This window comes from Lonchura striata, chromosome 12 (genome assembly GCF_046129695.1).
Source record: "Lonchura striata isolate bLonStr1 chromosome 12, bLonStr1.mat, whole genome shotgun sequence".
Taxonomy (NCBI): domain Eukaryota; kingdom Metazoa; phylum Chordata; class Aves; order Passeriformes; family Estrildidae; genus Lonchura; species Lonchura striata.
This window is the reverse complement of record NC_134614.1, coordinates 9,049,131-9,055,761: the sequence shown is the minus strand read 5'-3', so window position 1 is coordinate 9,055,761 and position 6,631 is coordinate 9,049,131.

Sequence of the window (6,631 nt, the reverse complement as noted above, 5' to 3'; positions counted from 1 at the left end):
CCATTGCCAAGCTCTAGGGTGAAAGTTACAAGCTGGGCATATGCCTCAAGCAACCTCTTTTTTTTTTTTTTAAATTTTCACCTAAACCAATCCAGCTGTTTCTGAATTAAAATGAAGAAAGCAGTGTTCTGCTTTGCCCACAATAAAAAGCTTTCAACCTTTGCCTTGTTTGGCTCTGCCCACCCTGCAATGGGGAGCACAACTCAAAGCTTTGGCAGCTGCTGGCACAATAACGCCGCTTCCTGCCATCGCCACAAAAATCAACCTAAGTTTAATCACTTTACTAGCTGTGGAAAACAAAACTTCAGCTGGTTGTGCCTACAAAAATAAGTTTTTGGGATCCTTTTCCTGAAGAGTTGCACTCTACTTTTTAAGGCCAAAGTGCAATGTTTTGTTGACTGCTGTCACCAGTCCTGTGTTACCCACAACCAAGCAGGCAGGAGCCTGACAGAATAAAACAGCTCTCTCACATCCCTTGGCTCTGACTGCTTTTCAATAGCACACTGCCCATCAGTAACTCTCACTGCACTGATTGTGAGCCAAACAAAAAGAGAAAGGGACAGAAATCATTGAGCTTGATTAATTTGAAAATTCAAAAGGTTCTTCATCAGTTTCTGAAGGGGGGAGTTTCTCCCATCCAGTTTCAGCAGAACCTGCATTGTGAGAAACAATCAAGGCCTTATTTTCATTTGGAGCAGCAAAATGAGTATTCCACTTAACTTTGTGTACAAAAGCTGCAGTTTCAGGTCCTCCCCAAAATAATTTTCATCTACTTTTATCAAGTTACATGAAACATTTTTATTTAAATACTGCCTACAAACAAGCCTGTTTATTAAGCCAAATCTTGTAACATCAACAGTTGAATTCTGCAGAACACGGGATGATGAGTGGGACTCCTCTCAGCTCACTTAACCACAGATGGGTAATAAGGCAGAACCAAGGGGTCTCTGGAGATCCCTGCCTCTCTCAGCTGGCTACTGAACATAGATAACACCACACACCTCATTCCCAGGCAGCAGCAGCTAGATGAAATGAGTCCTCTCCAATGATTAATTCTATTAAAACCACTGGATATCAACCACTTCTTCTCCCAAAATAAGGAACTGCAGGATGAAAACTTGACTCTCCTCAGTTCTGCCTGTGCTCATGGCCTGATGTCAGGGATTCCAGCTGCCAGCATCAGCTTGACTTGTGTTGCTTTCATCACACTTTAAAGAGTTTTCTTTAGAAGTGCAGCATGAAACACTTGAATACATGAAATTCAGTAAGTTTATTAGCACTGAGAAGCGTTTCTGGATCCTATAGCTGATCCCAGTGTCAGGGCCTGGGAGGAGGAAAGGTTTCCACATGTCGCAAAGTGCAGAATTGCTCCAGGGCAGGGGTATGGCCCTTTTACAAGTCTCGGTCACAACTGTCATCTTTAAAAAGATAAAAGAAAAGAAGCAAATAAAACCTCTTTCTCTCCATACGTGCCACTAATGTGCAAGCATGTGCCACAACTCCACTGCAAGGGAGCAAAACCAATCCATCCCATTGGTATGTGTAGGCACACAGTGAATTTTGTCACTAATTTCCACCAAAGGGGTTCAAGCTACTCTGTTTCTCAGCCTCTCCCCTCTGATCCTGCTCCTTGGGCAGTCCACTTTAAAATGAGAGATGAATCTTTTGTTTTGTATTCCCAGTCAAATATTCCAGATAAGAGTAAATCCAGCATCAATATGTTGATATATTTTGAAGTAGGCATTATATCACAAGTTGCTGATCAGAGAAAAAAACTTTGCTTTTTATCACCATCTGCTACACACAGCCAGACTAGAAGCTTAGGGTTGTCCATTTCATCCCCAATTTATGTTTACTGTCATTAACTCCACAAGAAGATGACAAAAAACAAAACAAACAAACAAAAAACCAACAACAACAAAAAAACCCCCACCAAATATTCAGCAGAGCATCACTCTAGGTTTTCTTTCCAACTTTTCAGAAGCCCCACATACTTGAATGAGGAGATGAATAGATCAAGCACTAGAGTTTAATAAATATTTCCAATTACTATGATTACCTCTTCAATCTTAAAACTGACATTCATGATTTAAAAAAAATATAAAGTTATTAAAAGGTTCAAATAGAAGAAAATATTTGATCTCCATTGTACATAAGCCAAGAATTTAAAAAATGAGACTGGGAGGAGGGGGGCGTTGTAATTTCAAATCAACTAAACCCAGCAGTCAATAGGTTATAAATTGCTAAATAAGATGCCTGTTCCTGCAAGCTCTCTCCATGATTTACTCATTAGCACTCAGGAAACAATCAGAGTTTATGAACACGCTCAGCAGAGCCTGTTCCTCACAGCAGCTCTGACAACTGGCCCTTGTGAAGGATGAGGGCAGGACAGCCACGAGCAGCTGGACAGGGAGCCTGGTGTCACTCAGAGCCCATGGCCTGAGCACTGCCACCTCTCCAGCAGCACTTCAGCCTGGCAGCCCTGGCACAGCCTTGGCACAGCCAGCCAGCAATTCTGCACCAGCCATTCCTTGTCCTGCACATCCAAGAGGCTTTCCAGGCTCGCTGGTGCTCTCCTTCCAGTTATTCTGATCCCCAGAGCAACTGTGATTTTCTGCCAATTTTGCATACACTGCTGTTTCCAAAAATTCCAGTTCAGTGTTTACGCGTGTTTCACAATGATCACTCCTAACAACCATTGAGAGAGACAATATTATCATGTTTTAATTTCCTACAAACTGCTGGCTAAGGCTGCATAGAAAGTTGTGAGTGCCAGATGGTCCAATTTGTTTTATTTATTCTTTCAGCATCTTTATGGAGTCATAGGCAGTTGACACACTTTGCCATTTAAAATCATAAGCACTTTGCCACCACCCCTACAACACTGCCAGTTGCCTTGGCTGTTACCTTTGCTGTATCACCAGTACCAGTCAGCACCTCAGGGTTGCCAGCACGGTGGCTGAGGTGCAGTGGAGAGAACTGCAAATCCCAAACTGAAACACCTGCCAGGCAAACTGACTGCCTGGCAAGGAAACATCAGTGGGCAGCCATAGAATTTACTGGGAAATGCTTTCATTGGCCGTGCCCAGTGAAAGGCAAGTACACAAAGCACAGCACAGTCAGCAGCATTTACATTGTCACAGCTCAGATGACTTCAAACACTTTACAGAGACAAGCAGAAACACTGGGAGCTACTATTTTTATTTCTCCCACTGGCTCTAGCTTGGCTGACTCAAGAAGATAGTCACTCTATTTATCAATCTTTGATAAATAGTGTAAGGACCATCAGCTGGAAGTGATCTCCTTGATAACAGACAGGAAATACTGATACATTCCTATCTTCCTTTGAACTCTGCTTAAAAAGAAACAGTTTTTGTCAAGAGCCAAATAAAAAAGAAAAACAGAAAGTTATTAAAAGGACATTTGAATTTACATCTCTGATCAGCAAGTGTGGAGGTGAATACAGGGTGTTTTTCTGAGCAACAATGAGCTGCAGCAGTTTGCTGAGGCAGGATCCGCCTCCCCATCCAGGAATAAAGGGAAATGTTTACTAGCCTTTTAATTTCAGTACCTTTTCTGTCTGAGAATTCCCATGACAGATCCCACAGCACAGAAGAAAAGCTGCTTTCCAGCCAGTTGCAGATCTAGCCAACGTGAGAGTGGAATCCTTCACCATCTGCTGCCTGGAAGCCGTTCAACACGCCTCATTTCTGCAGGAAAAGTTATGAAGGCAATTGTTGTGTTACTCACAGTTATATTTAACAACAAAAACTCTAAAATATCATTTTCACCCAGTCCCAGGCTTGCTGGAGCCTGCTGTCATAGCTGTCTCTCTTCCCAGGCACAACTTGTTCTGGAACTGTCCCCACCCTCTTGGTGGCCAGACCTTCTGCTTGTTACCAGCTCCAAACCCAAACAGTTTGTCTGCTTGCTAATCTGGGGGCACCTAGAACAGAATCCTAGTCAGATGACTGTGACAAACATTACAGTATTACAAAAAAATTCCAGTTATTTTATTTGGGATTTTATTTTGACTTTTTCTTCTTGCATTAATTTTGGCACTTATGGAGCCATTAGACTTTCGAATAAATCATTTAATGCCATGGAAAAAGCAGGGGGCTCTGTCACTGAGGCCATCAGCCATGGAGAGCATCTGGTTTTATTAGTCATTGTGTCATTTCTATTGTATTTTGTCACCTTTGTTTCTCAAGTCACTTTACTGTGCTGTGCATTTACTCGGTAGTCAACCATCAGAATTCTTTCTTGACATAGGACAAAACAATATCGCAACACAGGCCAGTCACTCAGGAAAAGGAACAGCTTCACTTGATTTAGATGGAAAACAGCAACTTGAACCAGCTTTAACATGTGGAATATCCCAGATCAGGTAGCATAATTATCAGCCTGTGTTCCTTAGAGGCCAGGAACTTGTTACTAACACCTCACCAAGTAAGAAATCCTGGCTCTCTGAAAAAGCACTAATGAACTAAAACTCCATTTTGAAAAAACAGTATCTGCACAGGAGAGTTGAAAGAGTTTTGTGTTGGGTATTTTTCTGAAGCATTTAATTTATTTGTACAAAACACCTCATTTTGCCTTTAATTACATTTTAACCAGCTATACTGCTGTTTCCCAGGGAACTACAAATCTGCAGCACAGAGTCAGCCACACTGCCTGGATGAACTTTCTCCCTCCACACTGCTCCAGCTGTTTTATTCTTTTAGAAGTGCTCTAAGTCAGCTGTCTGAGCACCCTTCTCCAGTTAAGCCATACTGGATGCAGCTTTACAGTCCAATTGTAAATCTACTGCCTGGGGAAGTTGCTAATCCTAAACCCTGCAGCTGTATCATAATCTGAATTAACACCTCTGGAAGTGCTGAAGATGTAGAAATATTATTACTCACTTGATAGATGACTGAAAGGAGTTTTCCAGGCAGGCTATTCAAATTGGCATGTAGATGTTATTTCTTGACTCTTTTTATGTAAACATCACTGGGAAAAGTGAATAGATCAGAGATCAGTAGCTCCCCAGCTCAGACCATTCTCTCAAAGGAGAGTTCATGGGTTGCAGAAAGAAAATAATAATTTTTTTAATGTAAAGACAGCACTTCAATGATTCCTCCTGTAAGCACTGAGCAGGTGTTTGTGGATAACCACAGTTAAATGGTCATGGAGAACGGAATAAGGAGAGCAGTGCTGAGATCTCTCTTCATGCTGCACAGGAAGGATGTTTTGGGGGTTGTCTCTAGATAAGCTAGAGTTGAACCTGGGTGTTATTTAGTCAGAATCTTGGAAGAACCCTTCAGCTGCTGTGTGGGGGTGGCAGAGGAGTGCAAGTATTTGGAGCCAGGAGGGTGACAGCCGAGGCCTCTCCCTGTGCCCTGGGGGGAGCCAGGACTGGCACAGGGTGAGTGCAGGACAGGGGCATTGTGCTCTTGGGCTCACTGACAGCTCCCAGCAGCTGGCACTGCAGGCTCCCAGGGATCCCCACTCCTCATCCACCAAAGGATACCCAGTGCAGGACCCCTGAGCTCCTGGGTCATATTGCCACCACCATGGAAAATTATATAATACTCAGAACTGCAGAACAGAAAAACATCATCCATATCACTGGTATTACAGTCGGCTCTCAAAAATCCCCATGGGCATCAGCCTCACAATCCTTCCCTCTGCCAGGACAGTCCAAGTGATGCAGTTCTGCATGTGGGACATTTTCCATGATTCAGAGAGCTGAAGCCACCCTTGCCTCCTGGCGTAGCCCAGCAAAACCCCAGCTACCAGGGCTCTGGGACAGTTGCAGCTCTTGCAAGTGTGGCATTCTGCCCTGGGGAGGGAGAAAACCCATCCTCCACACAGTGACTGTACCTGCCAAACACATCTGCCTCTGGGACAGGGCAGACAGACCTGGGCTCTGCTCCTAACCAAAGGCTGCTGCTCCCTCCCAAGGCTCTCTCCAAAGACAATGGGAAGGCATCAGCTCCCCAGAAATGCCATGTCCTCAGAAATGCCACACTGGGACACTTCTTGGATATCTGACCCATTAGCACCAAGTCTGAATACACTGTCTGTGCCTGCCTGTCTCCACAGCTCAGGGTGATGTTACAGGAGGAGTGAAGGGTGGAAAGAAGTATTTTCATCAAGTGGCTGGGCTGTGGGAGTGGCAGCAGTGTGGAGGAAGGGGTATTTCTGTGTCTCTACCCATGGGTGCACAGCCGGGGGGATCCAGAGCTCACAGGATAACCTGGTACAGCTCCAGGGGAACCTGGGCTGCTGGCTGGGCTGAGCTGCAGCTCTGCTGAGCCAGCCCAGAGTGGATGTCTGTACATTCACACATGGTTTTGTTGTGTTCTACTAACTACACATGAGCATCTGCTCTGATTTCAGAGAAAAAGGTATTTCCCACCAGAAGCCAAATCTGTGGATGACAAAATCAGGCAGAAGGAACAGATCCTGAAACCCCCTGCCCATTTACATACATGCTGGAGCTCCTCTTGCTGGCCAGCACTTCTCAGCAGTGAACTGAAATGTTTTCAGTCACATTCTGAACTTCTATTACATGCACAAGTTTTTGCTCAATTTGTCCCAATTTACCAGTTTGGACAGATCACCTTGAAAAGACTCTCCTGGTGCA